At 39.1% G+C, this 20409-nt stretch overlaps 1 pseudogene across 1 annotated transcript; it reads left to right on the top strand.

Moving 5' to 3' along the window:
* The first annotated feature begins 612 nt into the window (after positions 1–612).
* On the top strand, positions 613–1621 carry LOC307170358 (putative nuclease HARBI1; annotated as a pseudogene). The gene has a single exon. The product of its transcript is annotated as a putative nuclease HARBI1 (transcript).
* The last annotated feature ends 18788 nt before the right edge of the window (positions 1622–20409 follow it).

The following is a 20409-nucleotide window of genomic DNA, read 5'->3' as shown; positions in this document are numbered from 1 at the left end:
AATATTTAAACAAGGTTTGCCCATAGTTTTCCACCAGTCCTTTAAACACCATCCATACATCTGCTACATAATTTTTATTTTTTGCCACATTCCTCCTTTTCCATATTGCATTTTTCACTAGAACCATCAATAAATGAATCACCTTTTTGTTTGTATTATTTTCATTCATACCAAACATTAAGATTGTGTTCCAATTGAAAACATCTTCATTTCCTCTTCAATCTTTCACCAGTTCTTTTGTTTTGTCAAAAAATTCCTTCAGTTTTTCACAATATAAAAAAGGTGTAAAATCCCCTCATCCTCTTGAAAACAAACTTTGCATACAGCATCTTGTTCCATTCCATCTCATTCCTGTAAAAAATAACATTGTGGCCCGGTTTCACAGACATGGCTTAAGCCTAGTCCCAGACTAAACTGCCCACTTGAGCTGTCTTAACTCAAAGCGACTTGCACAGATATATATTAAAATAGTCAAAGATTTAGCCTGTTCTGGATTAAACAAAGCCGATTGCAAGAGGAAGGATTATAGCTAGTCTATGACTAAATTGAATCTTAAATTAATCCTTCAAAGAGGCAGGTTTAACTCCTGCTTAGTACTGTTTGTGAGGGAGCATGGAATATTTGGAATATCTAAATGAAAACCAACATGCACAACAGAGGCCAGCCAGAGTACTTGTGGATAGGAGTGATCCATTACATTACTTTGATGACACAGCTTTTCAAGACCGCTTTCATATGTCCAAGGAAAATGCAGTGGAGATAATATCTTTGCTTGAGCCTAGACTTTCCTGTCTGTCTCTGAGAGGAAGGCCTTTACCCATTTCTCTCCAAGTTCTGCTCACACTGAGGTTTTTTGCGTCCGGGACCTTTCACCGTGAAACTGGTGATTTGTGTGGTGCCAGTGAAGCAACTGTGTGTAGAATAGTTCACAAAGTCAGCAGAGCCATTTGTGAACTGAGGAGTCTTTACATAAAGTTTCCTGATGCTGTTGACCAAGCCAAATATAAAGTGCAATTCTATGAATATGAGCACTTCCCAGGTGTCATTGGCTGTATAGATGGATGTCATGTTCCTGTCAAGTGTCCATCAACCCCTGATGCTGAGGAGTACAGGAACCGTAAGAACTGGTTTTCTATCAACGTTCAGGGTGTATGCACACCTAATTTAGAGTTTTCAAACATTGTTGCGCGCTGGAAAGGTTCAACTCACGATTCAAGGATTTTTGTCAACTCTTCATTATGTGCTCAGTTTCAGAGTGGACAGTATAGTGGACTTCTACTTGGTGACAGTGGATATGGTCAGAGTAACTTTTTATTCACTCCATACATAAATCCCACAACAGCTGAGCAGCAAAGATACAACAGAGCTCATATCCGAACAAGAGGCATGGTTGAACACATGTTTGGAATATGGAAAAATCGATTCCAGTGTTTACGTAATAAGGAGATGCTGCAAGGTCATCATTGCTACAGCGGTGCTGCACAACTACCTGAAGCAGCGCTGCTGTCCTGATCCTTCAATGGAAAATGACGATGAAGCAGATGTGCCCATGACTGAGGCAGCCAGTGACCAACGAGGACTTGCACACAGAGTTGCTTTCACATTGCAGCACTTCAGCTAGATGAGGGCTGTTTCTCAATTCCAAGAACGCAGAGAACGGACTTGTGTTCTCGTGGAGACCGGTCTTGCCAAGCTTCCTTGGAAGAATGAACTCGGAACCGGACGCAATGACTTCTGGGACACCAGGCGAGTACTAGCTCAAGTCTGCATTCGATGCATCCTCGGTATCAAGAACACATCCGGTTTCTTTCATGCGTCCTCTGTACTTGCGTTCTTGAGAATTGGGTCTGAACTTCGACGGTTATGATGACGTAAAACGAGAACACAAGGACGCAAGATCGCTGAAGAACGCATATTGAGAAACACCCCATATGTATTTCAATATGGAATGCATTCATTATGCCTTATTTTGCCTTGATAATTTTTGTTCTGTACAAAATTAAAATAGTGTGCAGCAAAATTTTAAAAAATTACTAAACCAATACTGGTTGAAAATGTAGTTTGTGGTTGTTTAAATACACTATGTCATGAATATCTAAATGACAAAAGGTTTATTTTTGTTTTTATTGTTTATACATCATTTTGCGAAGATGGCGGCGCGCATGGACGCAGCGGCTAACAGCTCTCGCTTTTGGTGCATTTTTGTTTGTTTTCTCGCGTGTTTTTTGTCTGTTGCTTCTGTGAAGCATAACTACAGCCGTCAGAACTTGTTAGACATCGGATTTCAATACAAGAATACAGTCACACCTGACTTTTGTCGCACACACAATATCCCGAAGGATATCACCAGACCACCGGGATCTCCGTGGGTTGTTGTCGGTCCTGGCAGACGACGCAGACGGCGTCGGGAAAGAAAACAAAAGCGGGGCTGCCGGGCTGGCCTTCTTACGAGACTCAGGAAAAAACCACATAAGCCTCCTCTACCAAGTATGTTTCTTACCAATGCAAGATCCATGGCTCACAAAATGGACGAACTGGAGCTTTACATCGTCGGGAACCATTACATCCGCGACTGTTGCATCATGATAGTATCGGAGACCTGGCTTCACCCAAGGATCCCCGACGCTGCAGTGCAGTTAGCGGGTCGCACTTTACATCGCTGGGACAGAAATAATGACTCTGGTAAGAGCAAAGGGGGTGGTGTGTGTATTTTTGTGCACAATGACTGGTCAAACAATAGTATAATCCTAGATAGCCACTGTTCCCCGGACCTGGAATTTATGACTGTAAAATGCCGACCGTTCTTTTTACCGCGAGAGCTAACGGTAGTGATTGTCACCGCTGTTTACATACCACCCGACGCCAATGTTAGCACAGCTCTTGCTCTCTTGCTAGGTGCCATAAATAAACAGCTATGTGCTCATTCCAACGGAGTACACATTATAGCTGGAGATTTTAACCAGGCAGATTTGAAAACAGTACTTCCACATTTCTTCCAACATGTTAAATGTCCGACCAGAGGGGATAACACACTGGACCGTGTGTACACCAACATTAAACATGCATATAGAGCTATTCCTCTCCCTCACTTAGGTCACTCGGATCACCTCTCTCTGCTTCTCACTCCAGCATACATCTCCCTCAGAAGATGGAAAACACCACTCACAAAGACTGTTTCTATATGGCCCGAAAATGCACTCTCTCAGCTCCAGGACTGCTTTACACACACTGACTGGGAAGTCTTTAAACATCATGACCTGTCTGTTCACACTGAGGCAGTACTGGCTTACATCAAGTATTGCATGGACAACGTCACAGTGAATAAAATCATCCGGATTTTTCCCAACCAGAAGCCTTGGATGACCAGCCAAGTCTACAAACTCCTCAAAGATCGGAAAGCTGCTTTCAGGTCAGGTGATAGAGCTCTTTACAGTGCTGCTAGAGCCAGCCTGAAGAGAGGAATTAAGGATGCTAAGAGGGACTATAAAAACAGGGTAGAAGATCATTTCACAGACGGCAAACCACGACAGGTATGGCAGGGATTCCAGCACCTAACAAACTTCAGAGGCAGCAGCTGTGCAGCTGGAAACAGCTCGGCTCCACTTGCAGAGGAACTGAATTGCTTCTTTGCTCGTTTTGACAAACCACAGCTGCAAAATACCACACCACCCCAGCCTACAACAGAATCTGGTACTCCCCCACTCATTGTCCAGGAGCATGAAGTGAGGCGGGTGCTTAGAACAGTGAACACACAAAAAGCTGCTGGTCCTGATGGCATCCCAGGGAAGGTGCTCAAGGGATGTGCTAACCAGCTCTCAGGAGTTTTCGCAAACCTTTTCAACCTTTCTCTGACACAAGCTTCAATTCCATCCTGCTTGAAATCTTCCACAATTATCCCCATACCAAAGAAATCAGTCACGGATAGCCTAAATGACTATCGCCCTATCGCCCTTACACCGATCATCACAAAGTGCCTTGAGAGGCTGGTGTTGCACCATCTGAAAACCTGCCTCCCCTCCACTTTTGATGAACATCAGTTTGCTTATAGAGCTAACAGATCAACTGAGGATGCAATAGCCATAGCTCTCCACAATGCGTTGTGTCATCTGGAACATCAGGAGAGCTATGTGAGAATGCTTTTTATTGATTATAGCTCAGCCTTTAATACCATCATACCGGACATCCTTTTCAGCAAACTCACAGATCTGGGCTTTCCTTTACTCACATGTAATTGGATCAGGAACTTCCTGACGGACCGCCCTCAGACTGTTAAACTCGGCCCCCATTTCTCTTCCACCTGTACGCTCAGCACTGGCTCCCCTCAAGGCTGCGTGCTGAGCCCAATTCTGTACTCTCTCTATACATATGACTGCCGCCCAGTCCATCACCAGAACAACATCATCAAATTCGCAGATGATACTACAGTGGTGGGTCTAATCTCAAAGGGGGATGAGGTTGCCTATAGAAATGAGGTCCTGAGATTGTCAGAGTGGTGTTCAGTCAATAACCTGACATTAAATACCACCAAAACAAAGGAAATCATCCTCGACTTTAGGAGGCATAGGGCAGATCCCCCTCCCCTCTACATCAATGGAGACTGTGTAGAGAGGGTTCAAACATTCAAATTCCTTGGCACAACCATCTCTGCAGACCTCAAATGGTCAGCCAACACCACAGCAATCATCAAGAAGGCACAGCAGCGCCTTCACTTCTTGAGAGTGTTAAAAAAGACCAACCTAAAGGAGAAGCTGCTGGAGACCTTCTATCGCTCTGCAGTGGAGAGCCTGCTGACATACTGTATCTCTGTATGGTACTGTAGCTGTACTGAGGTAGAGAGAAAGGGAATACAGCGGATCATTAACACCGCGCAGAAGATAATTGGCTGCCCTCTTCCATCCCTGAAGGACCTTTATAACTCCCGCTGCCTCAAGAGAGCTCAGAACATTGGAAGAGATCACTCTCATCCTGGTTCCCACCTGTTTAAACTGCTGCCCTCTGGTAGGCGCTACAGATGCCTTAAGTCAAGGACAAATAGACTCAAGGACAGCTTTTTCCCCAGAGCTATAATTACACTGAACACACATATGCACTGAACACTCGATGCACTGACTACCTCATATTAGGGCATTATTCATGTTGACAAACTGTGGTTTATTATTATTACTCTTAAATATATATACTAGCAACTCTGTCTATGTTCTTTTCTTTATTCTTTGTCTTAAGCTTATATATTTTAATTGTACATTACTCTATATTATGTATATTTCTATTTATTTATTTTATGTACCATGCACCTTATGCAGAAGCTCTGCAATTTCATTGTATCTTGTGTACAATGACAATAAAGAAATTCTAAAATTCTAAATTCTAAATTCTAAATTGTTCACCATGGCTGGTAATCACAATTGCCTCCTTACTGTATTGTTTTTGGATCATACCGCTTTCTTCCAACTTCATATCCAATTCAACCTGTAGAATTCTCATTTTCATTTCATCTTCTTCCTTCAGATATTTAATTTTTTCCTCATGAAATTCTCTGGCTAACTTTTCATGGATGGTCATCTTGCTTGTTCTCTGCTGAAAGGTGGTGGCAGCATCTTTTCTCAGGGATGCAGGAGCAGATGTGGAAGGCACACACTCACTGTGCTCTGGCTTTTCCAACCCATTCAGATTCCTTTCTTCTGTGGGGAAAAACAGAGGCACAAATAAATTCACATGATCCTTACAATGAAAGAAGAATAAAAATTGACAGAGTGGAATATATGTACCAAAGGAAGAAATCAATTTCTTTCTAACATACCATTTGTGCTCAGATCTTCATCTGAACTGTTCAAGTGATCATCATCTGGTATACCATCCAGAGGTTGCTGGTGCTGTATTATTCCAGACAGCAAGTCACTCAATTTATCAGTTTTGTCTTTATTTGGTGGTCCACCACCAGTAGTAAATCGCTGTCTTCTGATCTCTGCATTCTGTCGTTTTAAAGCCAGTTTAAGGTTCTTCCACAGAGTCTATACAGGCAAAAATCATTCATTATAAATTGTCCCAAAAATATGAATATGAGAAATGAGCAATGATAATAATGAAGAAATCTCACCTGAAGTTGTTGTATTGTTCTTGTGGTTGCATTTTCATTAAATTCATTGCAAATTGCATTCCAAGCACTCCTTTTCTTTTGCTCACTAGCAGTAGTGTGGATTTTACTTTCAATAACTGGATGGTTGGTCAAAATTTGTTTCAGTAGAGTTTTTTCATACTCACTGAAGTTTTTGGAACGAATTCTTTTTGCATCTGCCATTGCTTTGTGTCAAAATGTACACCGATAATAATGTTTTCTGGTCCATTCCAGGTTTTTATGAGCACCATCAGCCCAACGGCATGTGCTTATACTCAACTTAATCAGGCCTATCCCAGGTGTTTTCATTTAAGCTTACTTAACCCTCTGGGGTCTGAGCTGTTTTCTGGGCCCTGGAGGTGTTCTGACATGCTCTGACATTTGTGGTTATTTCTGTTACTTGTGACATTTTCATGGCTAAAGTCTAATTACACTGTATTCAGCACAAACTCTGCTACAATAATATATCAGCAGCATGTATGTAAAAGTTTGTAGTTTTGAGATAATGACATTTATGCGTGGTTTGTGAAAATACAAAAATAAATTCTCACTGAAATAAGGTCATGAAACCCATACTGATTATTTCTTCACAAGACTTTTGAAAATTGTATCACGTAGCCTAGAATATTTGCATCAAAACTATGTGAGAATCACCCTGACTGCTCATTCAGAGAAGACAATATATTGATTTAAAAATTTTACGACGTGTTTTGTGTTAGAAAGCAATATGCGAAGGGGCGGATCACCTCATTAATATGAAAGCTTTCCACACCTGAGAAAGACAAAGAACCTCCCTAATGGCCCTATTAGGAGCTTATCAGGGCCCATCATTCTGACCAACCTTGCACAAAGAATGAGGAGATTTAAAAAAGAATGGCTTTTAAAATTGTTTGGATTTATTTACAACACAACATAATCCAAAGATACACAACAAAAAAGCACTTATTGAAGAAAGAGACCTTTGTGCCATTCCTAAAAACATTGTACATACCTTTCATTTTCTAAGGTGTTTGATTTTCACTTTACCATGTTCATGTACAGAGACATGTACTGTGAATGTTGAAGTCAGCAGGACTCAGTGGCATCTGGGCCCTGAAAAAAAAAAAAAAAAAAAAGTGCACATACTGATATCAAGAGAAAGGCCTGCACGATTTTGGGAATACATTTTAGATTTTTCTTGTTAAAATTGCTTTTTAAAATTCACAGAATACACACACACACACTCACACAAATGTTTCCAACAATATATAATGAACACCAGGTTTGTTGTGCCTTGTAGGTATAGGCTATGCGCAGTGCTGCATAAAATAATAACAATATAGCAGCCTATATATATTTTCAAAAAGATTTCAGTAACAACTAAGCTAGAGAAAAATATATTGATTATCATGTTACTTCAAATGTTTCCATTCGTTATGATGATATGAAATGAGATAATAGTAAAAACATGAAGCCGTTTGGAGCGTTTTGCTTTTCCAAAATATGATACATTAAAACGCGATCGCGATCAAAAATATGATACATTAAAACGCGATCGCGATCAAATATAAAACATTATGGTTAGGCCTACCATATACATATCTACGTTTGAGCAGATATCCACAAACACAGTAACAGTAAACACGGGTCTAAATATTATAATATTCACCATATATCTAGCAACAGTTCAACTGCAATGTGAAATTTATGCAACAATAGCAAACTAATATGTAAGAATTTCTTACCTTATCTTTCTTGTCTTCAAATATCGTTCTTCTTCTTCTGATGTAAATCCAATGTAAGCTCACGGTGCACCTTTCAAACTCGACGAAAAGTGAAGTGAAGTGTTTTGTTGTTGAGGTAATGAGGGCGATCGCGTTCCATGTGGAGATTTGCATGTGAATATCTTTTGCGCGAGTGGGCGTGGCCGAATTAAAAATAATTAGGAAGCGTTTGAGAAGCTGGACATCTTGTTGGTTTTATACAAATTACTTAAACAGAGAATATTTGTTTTCGTTTTGAATCCGATCATTTAAAAGTACACACTTAAATGTTTATAAAGGTGTATGGCTCATAAATGTGTGACAAGTATTCGCTGAGTTTTGTTTCAGTTTATAGACGTGCTCAAGAAAAAAAAGTTCACCGCGACGGAGAGGCAGAACGCACACAGTTTATTTTCTTTATTTTACAAAAGCACAATGTTTTGATTTGATTGGAAGTGGACACATACAAAAGTAGAAATACCACAGATTCTTTTTTTATATTTCTTTTTTCTGTATGACCATAAATGACGGAGAAATTTAAGTTTATAGTGCTACAATGTGGAGAAAATCCAGCAAAACGCGCCGGCGCGTTTGTCGACCTCAGAGGGTTAATTTACTCCAGGACTCTGTAGTCTCAGACTAACTAAGCTTATTTTAAGCCACGTTCATGAAAGGTACTTAAATGCCCCAGTTTAACTAGTACACATTAAGGCCTACTCCTGGCTTATGCTAAGCCATGTCTGTGAAACCGGGCCATAGTCTTATAAAAAAATCCAAAACTTCCAGGTCAGAATCTAAAAAAGCCCATCTTATATTTTTCCATATATCCTTCTCTTGAATGTCATCAAAATGTCTTAACCAGAGTTCATTGGCTTTTGGCTTTTTAAAAACAGACAAATTAAAATACTGATAAAACGTTTTCACTTTACATGATTTAAAACACACCTCTTTGTCGTTCAATCTTAAAAACACTTCCATTTTATTCTCCCCACTCCGACCACCTTGAATCATTTCCAACCAATCTTCTGGAATCTTACTTTTAACCTCTTCATATTGTGTTCTTAAAACATTCACATTGTACTCCTCTTTTGCTTCTTCCATTGCATCTATGATTACTTGTACAGGTAAAAACCCCTCTTTGAATTCATATAAAATGTCCCTTACTTTTAAAATGCCCACATCTACCCACTTCTTAAAATAGAGTTCCTTCCCTTGTGTCCCGATCTTCTTGTTTAAAAATAAAGGTTGATTTAAAATTCTTTCCCTTCCAACAGGTTTAAAATCCACCTTTGCTAAAAAAGACCCCCAAGCGCTTAAAATTTCCTTGTAAAATTCCGGTATTCCTTGTATCATCCAATTCTTCAATTTCATCCATAAAATATTGTCTCCTATTTGTAAATTTCCACACTTATTCAAATAAAACTCCATAATTCCCTTCCAATCTTCTTTATTTTCGTCGTCTAAATATTTCTTAACCACCTTTACCCGCATACTCTTCATTTTTTGTTCCAGATCTACTAGTCCCATCCCTCCCTCCTCTGCCGGTCCAATCAAAGTGTTGTAAGCAATTCTTGGTTTTTTTTTCCCCCCATAAAAACTCTAAAATGAATGTTTTCATTCTTTGTCTCACCCACAGCGGAATTGACGCTACATGCAAAACGTACCACATTTTTGATAACATTAAAACATTTACTATTAAAATCTTTCCTTTTAGATTTAAAAACCTGTTTCTCCAAAAAAACAACCTTCTTTCCATCCCATCCACTATTTCCTCCCACATAGTATCCTGAACTTTCTTTTAATTTTTCCCTAAAATCTTAATTTCCTGCACTTCTGTAAAACTCAAACACCCCGCTAAAACCGGTGTAGCGGATTGACTGGGTTTTTGCTGGGGTGCCAACTTATAAGTCAACTTATAAGTAAAATTTAAATTTCAAAGTCAATCATACAAAGGATTCAACTTGTTACCTTTCAACCAATGATGAAGGCTGTCCTCGATGAAGGCTGTCCCAATTCAATTCTGCATCCTCCGAAGGCCGTATTCGAAGGACGGTTGCGTCATCGCGCCGCGACGAAGGCTACCCTGATTAAAAAGCGACGCCAAATGCGCCCTTCGTTTCCCCGTGAAAAGAAGGATACATAAATGGACATTTAGCGGCCTATCCTACCCCATAAGTCATTGCGCGCCGTTGACGACAGGCCGGCGGCCGAGACTAGAGATCGGTGGTGGACAGCAAATTCACATTTAAGTGTAAGTATTATGTTTTCATTTACTCAAATAGCTAGCGAAACCACAGTTAAAGTTTATTATAAACTTCATCTTAACTCCTTCGTCATCATTGCATGGCTTCATTTGTCAGGTAGTTTTAGGCAAAACTTGTGGTAATAAAGTTAACGACCTATTTGTAATATTTGCACTAGTCTATCTCACTTTTGTATTATAAGAAATATCACTCACCCTATAAAGCCTTAAACAACCAACCCCCAAATTTGGTTTTTAATGTTGGTCTAAATTGGTATTGATGTGTCATATTTTGCAGTGTTAACAATGCACTTAAGATTGCACCCCTGTGTTAAGTACCCTTTTCTGCTTTTTTAGAACAGTTCAGTGAAAAATGGGTCTGGGGAATCTTAACTCCCATACAGGCACAAAATAATATATATATAATATTTTGTGCCTGTATGGGAGTTACATTCCCCAGACCCATTTTTATATGGGTATATAATTTTATATATAAGAAAATGAATACACACATCTTTGCTGAAATGTATTGTGCTTTTGTATTGTGCTGTTGTTGTTAACAAGCCATGGTTAATTTGCTCTGCCTTAGATTGCACGTGTCCTGGGACATGTGAGGGTGTGAGTGGGAAACCCACTGCTTAAACTTGGCCCTGGTTTGTCCTCATGGATGAGGTGTTGGGACAGAGGCATTGCACCAACCCCGCTGTCCTCATGGCCTCAATCCCTGAGGACAGATCAGGGCCGAGTTCAGAAGTGTGTGACAAGAAGAGGAGGAGCCAGGGGCAGCACCCGCACCAGCACCATGAAGAAGGCGAGACAGAGAGGACAAGTTTTTGGACTTGATTAGAGAAGACATGGGACTGCAGAGGCGAGGAGAGCACTGGAGAGTAGGGAGAGGATGGACAGGCTGTTTTCTCTTCTTGAAAGAATTATTGAGAGAAATATATATATATATATATATATATATATATATATATATATATATATATATATATATATATATATATATTCTTGTTTAACTTTTTTTTCACCTATATTTTTTAAAAGGAAAAAAAATCTGTACATTTATTTTTATGCAACTTTAAATGTGTAAATAAAAGAGAATTTATTGCTCTGGACATTGTTTATTTTTGTAATGACAGTCATAATTTCTACATGAAACAAATTCTTCTATACCTTTTTCCCCCCAACTATTTACAACATACGTTAAACATATCAAATTCAACATAAACATTTAAATTTACAGTACATAAAATAAGAAAAATGAAGTAGACTTTTATTCAGCTGAGTGGGAGACCCTGGTGTGCTGCTGGACTGGGATGGGCACAATAGAGACCCTGGTAAGGCCTCCTGCTGGTGGGACATCATCTGGGATGGTCTCCAGAGTGTTTGACTGCATATTTTCACTATCCACTAAGTTGTCTACCAACAGGTTTGCAGGGCTGACTCATGGAATAAATATCGAGATACTTTATTACACTAAAGTACTTTTAATAACCACTAATACCAAATTGGCGAAAAACTACTAGTCATATATTTTAAACCTTAGTTAAGCAATTTTTTTTTCATTATCTTGCATACTCTAATGTACTTAAGGCATCAAGAGTAAAAGTAAAGGAATTCTGCATTTCTATTACCGCATGTTGCATTTTACTTCAGAATATTTTCAAGGTTGATACATTTAAACTATATACTTTTGTGTAGTTTAATGTAAAACAATGCATCATATTGTAAAATAACAGTTTTGTAGTGTTGCTGTCCCGTGTGGGAAAATTACTTCGAGTATTAACGAAGTATGTAGTTCCTTACATACCACCACTGGTTATTTTGAAAATTAAAGTAACAAAATGTAGGCCTATTGTCACAATATTAACAAATTGTTGCTAACTACAGCTGCGTCCCATATCAAAGGGCGCATCTGAAGCACTCGGACCGGTCTAGCCTATGATTGTTCTTGTCGCCTAGCAACAGTGACTGACAGCTGCCGATGAAGAGCGGGAGTAACATTCACACTGGACTTTTTATATTCAACTGGGTTTTATATTCAAATGGGGTTAAAAATATGTGTAAATATATTTACCATGGTCAATTTATGTGCATAATAAAAAGAATACACTAGCCTACAAAATCGCATCAAGGTAAGATATAAATGAACATTTGAATCTTCGGCTAAGCCGAAAGTATGACCTGAAACATCCTTAATACCATGTCCTCCAGTAAAATATAAAACATAAAAATGACAATAGCCAGTTCTGGCTCCATAGCATATCAAATGAATTGTCAGGATGGCAGCATACTGTCGCACCGTTGCTTGGCGCCTGGAGCGGTAATCGGGAACACCTGGCTGCGCAATTAGGAAATCCTACGGAGGCTACATGATGCGTCCTTCGGAGGACGAATAGGCTGCATCCTTGAAGTCTTCAGTCCTTCGAAGGATGCAGCCTTCACATTGGGACACAGCTAGTGTCTCAGTTCAACGATTCAATGTCTCATTTCAACGATTCCATGACTCAGTTCAACGATTCAATGATTCAGTTCAACGATTCAATGACTCAGTTCAACGTTTCAATGACTCAGTTCAACGATTCAATGACTCAGTTCAACGATTCAATGGCTCAGTTCAACGATTCAATGACTCAGTTCAACGATTCATTCAACAGTTCAAAACATTCAGGATCTCTCACTGTTCAACGATTCAGTGACTCAATTCAAACGTTCAGAGTCTTTATCACTGTCCAATGATGCAAACACTCGTCTCAAACTCGTAATGATCCATTCCACAGATTAAACACTCAGAATATCTCACTGTTTGACGCTGCAGTGACTCAATTCAAACGTTCCTCAGCCACGAAAACAAGAAAAGATGCTCAAAAAATAAATAAACGAAAATACTTGAGTGACGTCTTCCTCCAGGGTTCAGCAGTAATGGTAAACCGGGAATTTCAATTCAAACCAGCCAGTTTGTTGCCATCTCTCGTCTAGCTGCCAGCGTTAATCCATAAACTGATGTCCGTAACAACTGGGTCAGACTCAATCACTGTGTTTAGACCTCCAGTGTTAGTCCATTTTCAGTCCTCTAACCTCCGACATCAGACAAAGTTAGCATTTCAGGTTTATGTGGAGAGCACATTCTAGCTCTAGCTACCTCCGTTCTTCTTCTTCTTCTTTTTTGTTTATTGGCGGGTGGCATCTAACGTCTAGGTGCATTTCCGCCACCTACTATGCTGGAGTGTGAGTCGGAGTAAGATTATAAAATAATAAAAAAATAAAATAAAAACCTAAATTCAATTCAATAAACCACTTTGTTTTAAATACTCAATCACCAACGTATATTTCCTTTCTTCACCATCTAACAAATTCTTTACATTTATCCTTCCCCCTCCTATGTTTTTTAATTTCTCCTTGAGTTTTCTTCTATTTTCCTCATATTTTATACAATTACATAAAACATGTTCCACTGTTTCTCCCTCTACCCCACATACACACAAGCCTGTGGGATGCTTCCCTATCAGATGCATAGTACTATTTAGCCTAGTATGACCCATTCTTAATCGTGATATTATTCTTTGCTCTTTACTATTCATTCTTACATTTTTCCATTTTCCTACTTGCCCTTGTATTTGAAATAAATGTCTTCCTTTCTCTTCTTTTTCCCACATGCTTTGCCACTCTTCCATTATATGTGCTTTAATAATAGATTTCATTTCAGCAACACTATATGCAATATTTATTATTGTTTCCTCTCTTATTGCCTTTTTTGCATAATAATCTGCCATTTCATTTTAGCTACCTCCGTTCCATTTTTTCTTTGCCTTTATACTCACAACTCTTTATCACAACATCGCCCTCCTGTGGACACTACAATCATTTTTGGTGACAACATCCAGTTCGTCACACCGGTACCCTCCCAAATCTCACGTATCCAGTTTTCTCTTCATTTATCTTTGCTCCTGACCCTTGACAATACCAATTAACCTTCTCCATTACATTTTTAACACTGCAAATTTTCAATTTTCTATTATTGTAGTGTCATCAGCGTACTGATAAATCTTATTTAGCTCCTTTCCTCTATTAATCTCAATTCCTTTTATTTCTTTACAGTTTTTAACTATCAGTCCTAAAGGCTCTGAAACTAATGTATATAATTGCGCTGATAACGGGCATCCTTGTCTTATAGATCTAGTTAAAATAAAAGCCTCTGTTAAAAAACCATTACACTTTACTTTTGTTAATGCATCTTTGTATAAAATTTTTAACCATTTTATAAAATTCTCCCCAAAACCAAACTGCTCTAAAATCGAAAATAAAAATCCATGTCCCACTCTATCGAAAGCTTTTTCAAAGTCCAAACTAATAACGTAACCATTTTTGTTTTCTCCACTGACAAAACTTACCACGTCTCTTATGCTGCTTGTTATATCAGCTATGTCTCTTCCAATTACTCCATACGCCTGATTTGTTTCTATTATACTTGTTAAAACATTTTTCAATCTGTTCGCTAAAACCTTTGCTAAAATCTTCAAGTCGCTATTTAACATGGTTATTGGTCTAAAATTCTTTAAAAGCATCCCATCACCCTTACTTTTATATATTATTTTCATCAAACCCATACTCATTCTTTGATTAAAAGCCTCTTTCTTAAAAACCTCCTCATATACTTCTTGTAAAATCAAACTTATTTTATCCTTAAAAACTTTATAAAACTCATTACCTATCCCATCTATGCCCGGACTTTTCTTGCTTTTCAAATTATTTATTGCTTGTTTTATTTCTTCCTGCTGTATTTCTTTATCGCATTCCATTTTGTCTGTCCCCTGCACTCTTTTTGTTATTTTTTGTAATACGTTTCTCATTTTTCCATCCGTATCTTTCGTTTTAAATAATTCTTCATAATAGCTTCTTCTTCCAAAATTCCCTTTGTTTCCTTAATTAACTCACCATTTTTATTTTTCAACTCTTTTATCATTTCCGATTTTGCTTTTATCCTTTCTAGGTTAAAGAAGAACCTGGTGCATTTTTCTCCTTCTACTGTATATTTTGCTCTACTTCTTAACATTGCTCCATTACATTTACTTTCTTCAAATTTCTTAAATTTCTCCTCCATTACTATAACATTTTGTACATTTACCTCTTTCTTATTTAATTCTTCCTTTAGTTGATCTCTTATCTCTTTTTCTTTAATCCTTTTCACTTTCTGAATCAACTTACTATACTTTATTGAGTATTTTTTTATTTCATATTTTATGTTCTCCCACCACAATCTCTTGTCTTCTCAATACATTCCATTTTCTTTTTCTTCTTCTATTATCTTTTCAATACCTTGTTTGTAACTTTCGTTTTTTAAAAGCTCTGTGTTTAAAATCCAAACCCCAGGTCCCTTAATTTCATCTTTAAAATTGATCCTCATTAAAACCATTTTATGATCACTCAAAGAAGTTTCTTTATAAGATAAATCCTCTATAAAATAGTCTAGGTTTCTTGTACATAAAACGTGGTCTATTCTTGTTTGACATAAAAAATTCCCGACTAGCTGTTTTCTAGAAAATTCTCTTTTCTTTTCATTCATGTTCAACTGCGCATGCGTCGCGACTGAGTGCGTTGTTGTGTTTGGAGCTCCGTCGAATTAATTCAGAAATCTTGTTTTTCTTCTTTACACTCTTTTACAAACGAACTTTTTCATTTTTATAGCGTGTGAACATATCTGGAATACTATTCTCCTTAAAAAACAATCGGATTGCTCTGATATCGCTACATATATCCAACCTTTCGAACTTCCGCTACTAGCCTTAGCCCGCTAGCATTACACGCGTGGTCGCGCCTATCAATCGACTTATTTACACCCGTATCACTGAAAGCTATAATTCGCCATTATAGCACATCTGCTATAATGGCGAATATAACGGATGTGTGTCTAACGTTACCTTTGAGTGCAGGTGAGGACACCTTCGAGCTGCATTCTGTGCAGTTAGAGCTGGAATCCGTGGAGAAGCAGATCCGCAACCTACTAGAGAGACAGGCCGAGCTACGAGATCGACGTTTCGCGCTTGAAACATCACGCGCCGATGCTCACAAGTCAGTGGTTAGTAACCTTTTGACTCCGACCTCGTCTACTCCATGTGTTTCTCTGCCCAGGATGCGATCATCCCTGGTTTCATTCACTCCGGCACCGACACAACAACATGGACCCTGGGTGATTCCACAGCGGAAGACGCGGGCCAGGACCAGAGCTAGGACCTCTCCGCCCCTCCCGGCCTTCGAGATCTCCACCCGGAACCGCTTCTCCCCTCTACGCGAGACGGAATGCGACGCTGTGATCATCGGCAGTTCCATCGTCCGGCATGTCCGTGCTACCATATGTAAAGGTAAGGTTCGCACTCACTGCTTTCCTGGTGCTCGTGTTCTCGATGTCGCTGCACAGGTTCCCGGGATTCTGAACGGTGACGAGCCCGTCGGAGCTGTCGTGCTGCACGCGGGAACGAACGACATCAGGCTACGGCAGTCGGAGGTTCTGAAGAAGGACTACAGGAGCCTGATCGAGACGGTACGCAGTACATCGCCTGAAACAACGATCATCGTGTCTGGACCGCTTCCCACCTACCGACTAGGACACGAAAGGTTCAGTAGATTATTTGCTCTAAATGAATGGTTAATGTCATGGTGTAATGAACAGAGACTGCTCTTTGTAAATAATTGGAATCTTTTCTGGGAGCGACCTAGGCTCTTCCGTGCTGATGGCCTTCACCCCAGCAGAATCGGAGCGGCTCTTCTGTCGGACAACATCTCCAAGACGCTACACACCATATGACTAGTAAGTCAAAGTCCAAATCACACTCTTTGCTGTCCAAACTTAATTGATATAAGTACCAATGTAGAACATTATATTGAAACTGTGTCTATTCCTCGTTTAGTGAGATCAAATAATAAATCTACTGCAGGATCTAGGAAAAATCTAATTGTGATTAAACCAGAAAATCTCAATATTAGTGAACAAAAACAATTTATAAAGCTAGGTCTTTTAAACATCAGATCACTTACACCTAAGGCGGTTATTGTAAATGAAATGGTCACAGATAATAGTTTCGATGTACTTTGCCTTACTGAAACCTGGCTTAAACCAAATGATTATTTCGGTCTTAATGAGTCTACTCCTCCTGGATACTGTTACAAGCATGAGCCCCGTCTGATTGGTCGTGGCGGTGGTGTTGCTATAATCTATAAAGATATTCTTACTGTTACTCAGAAAACAGGTCACAGGTTTAATTCGTTTGAAGTACTTGTGCTAAATGTTACTCTCTTAGATGTAAGAAAGAAATCCATATTATCTCTAGCCTTGGCTACTGTATATAGACCGCCAGGGCCTTACGCTGATTTCCTAAAAGAGTTTGCAGACTTTCTCTCAGATCTTTTGGTCAATGTCGATAAAGCATTAATTGTTGGAGATTTTAACATACACGTAGATAATTCAAATGATGCGTTAGGGGCTGCGTTTACAGATTTATTAAACTCCTTTGGGGTCAAGCAAAACGTAACTGGTCCCACTCATCGTCTTAATCATACGCTAGATTTAATTATATCACATGGAGCCGATCCAACCGATATAGATATTATACCGCAAAGTGATGAAGTCACTGACCATTACATGGTCACTTGCATACTACGTACCGCTGAAATTTGTCATGTTGCGCCGCGTTATCGACCAGGCAGAACAATCCTTCCAACAACTACAGATCATTTCTCAAATAGCTTACCTGATCTATCTCAGCTGCTCAGTGAACCCAAACAAACAGATGAACTAGAGGAAATGACTAGCACTATGAGCACCATTTTCTCTAGTACATTAGACATCGTTGCACCAATTAGATTAAAAAAGGTTAGAGAGAAAACTAAAGCACCATGGTACAACAGTGCTACGCATGTTCTAAAGAGAGAAACTCGTAATTTAGAGCGTAAATGGAAACAAACTAATCTAGAGGTCTTTAGAATCTCGTGGAAAGACAGTATGTCACGTTATAAAAAGGCCCTAAAAGCAGCCAGGGCTGAGCATCTCCGCAAACTAATAGAAAACAACCAAAATAATCCTAGGTTTTTATTTAACACCGTCGCTAGACTAACAAATAAACAGACGTTACCGGAGCAAAATATTCCGTCACAGTGTAGTAGTAATGATTTTATGAATTTCTTCACTGAGAAAATAGAAAGCATCAGAAACACAATTGTAAATGTACAATCTTTAATGGTGTCTTATGATTCAGCCTCAATTATCACCCCGCAAGAACAATTACAGCGCTTTGCAACTATAGGACAGGAAGAGTTAAATAAACTTATCATTGCATCTAAACCAACAACGTGTTTATTAGATCCAATACCAACTAAACTACTGAAACAAGTGTTACCTGTAGTGGAAGAGCCTCTTCTCAATATTATTAACTCGTCTTTATCCTTAGGTCATGTTCCAAGAATATTCAAGTTGGCAGTTATAAAACCTCTCATTAAGAAACCACACTTAGATCATAATAACCTAGCAAATTACAGACCCATTTCAAATCTTCCATTTATGTCTAAAATACTAGAAAAAGTTGTGTCCGGGACTTCCGGTTTAAGCATGGCGTGAGTAGACGCATGTGAGTGTGGCTCCCGACCTCTTTCGTTTATTTAGTCATTATTTTTTCGATATTTATTCACTAAAATTGATTATCTGGCAGCTGAAATTACTTGAAATAACGGTGTAGCAAAAATGACAAGTAGAAAGCAGCTTCGCAATAAAACTGGCGACAAAGACGGTGAAGCTTCGAGCAAGCCCGACGATATGGCGCCATCCCCTGAGGGCGTAACGGCTTTACCTGAAGATCTCGAAAGGCTCCGGTCAGTGCTTCTTGCTGATATGACACAAGTAGTTCACTCTCTTTTAAAAACAGAACTGGCTGGTGCACTGTCACCTGTGAATGCGACATTGGAACAAGTTAAATCATATTACGAAGCTCATGACGAACGACTTCGCGAGGTTGAAGATGGACTAAATGACTACAGTGATAGGCTGGTGAATGTCGAGGCTTCAATGGATGCGCTACTGAAAGAGAACGTATCACTGAAAGAAAAGCTTGACGACCTCGAAAATCGCTCACGGAGATGTAATATGAGAGTTGTGGGCATCCCCGAAAAGTTGGAAGGACAAGACCCGATTACATTTATGACTGGTTTTTTTGAGGAGGTACTGGGGAAAGAATTCTTCACAAGTCCCCTTGTTCTTTCTCGTGCCCATCGAGTCGGACCTAACTCAACCAACGACGCAAGGGCCAATCAGACCAAACCCAGAGTGTTTCTGGTTCTTTTTCACTACTTCCAGGACAAGCATCGCATCCTCAGATTCAGTAAGCAACAGCGAGAGTTGCTCTTTCGCGGACGCCGGGTGTCTTTCTACGAGGATTTCAGCGCTGAACTGGGGAAAAAGCGAGCAGCGTTTAACGATGTGAAGTCTCGGCTCTACGAAAAGGGAGTTAGATTTGGTCTCTTGTACCCTGCGAGGCTCCGGGTTACTCACGAAGGGAAAACACACTTGTTCAGCACGCCAGAAGAAGCCAACGAATTCTACCGTTCTAATTGGGGTGAAGAATAATGTGCAAAGACACTCCTTTTGCCCCTCGGGTAAGAAAAAAAAAAAAAAAAAAAAAAAAAAAAAAAAAATCATACGGTTTCATAGACTCTAATTAAAATAAAAAAAATTCATACCGTAACTATGTTCCAACCCGAGGTTGAACTGGACTTATGGTTATAAATATCGTACATTTAAAAAAAAAAAAAAATCTCTCTCTCTTTTTCTGGCTGGATAGCATAAAATTTGACACCTTTTTGAAACTAGTTTTATAATAAGGGGGCTGCACCTACTTCGTACATGACTTCAATTGTTGGTTCGCATTCTTTGGAAGTTTATCGTTAGGCTATGTTTTATCTGCGATCATCCTCAGTTGGGGATTTAGATCTAGGAATAGTAACGTTGTTTTTTTTTTTTGTTTTTTTTTTTTTTGTTTTTTGTTTTTTGGTTGGGGGTTGGTTGGGGGTTGGTTGGGTGGGAGGGAGGGAGGGGCGGTTGGCAGGATTGTTTACTTCTGGTTTCTGTTATCTTATTTTTGTCATTTACAATCCATGGCTACAATTTGTTTTAGATCAAGACCCATGCATACTTTTAATTTATGTATCATACAGTTAATATAGGTGATGAAGATAGAGGCCATCCTGTGAGACTTATGACATGGAATGTCAGGGGTTTAAATGGTCCTGTTAAAAGAGCTAAGGTTTTCTCCCACCTTAAATCT

This window comes from Squalius cephalus (genome assembly GCF_949319135.1).
Source record: "Squalius cephalus genome assembly, chromosome: 13".
Taxonomy (NCBI): Eukaryota; Metazoa; Chordata; class Actinopteri; order Cypriniformes; family Leuciscidae; genus Squalius; species Squalius cephalus.
The sequence above is the reverse complement of the archived record's forward strand: the minus strand, read 5'-3'. Positions and strand labels throughout refer to the sequence as shown.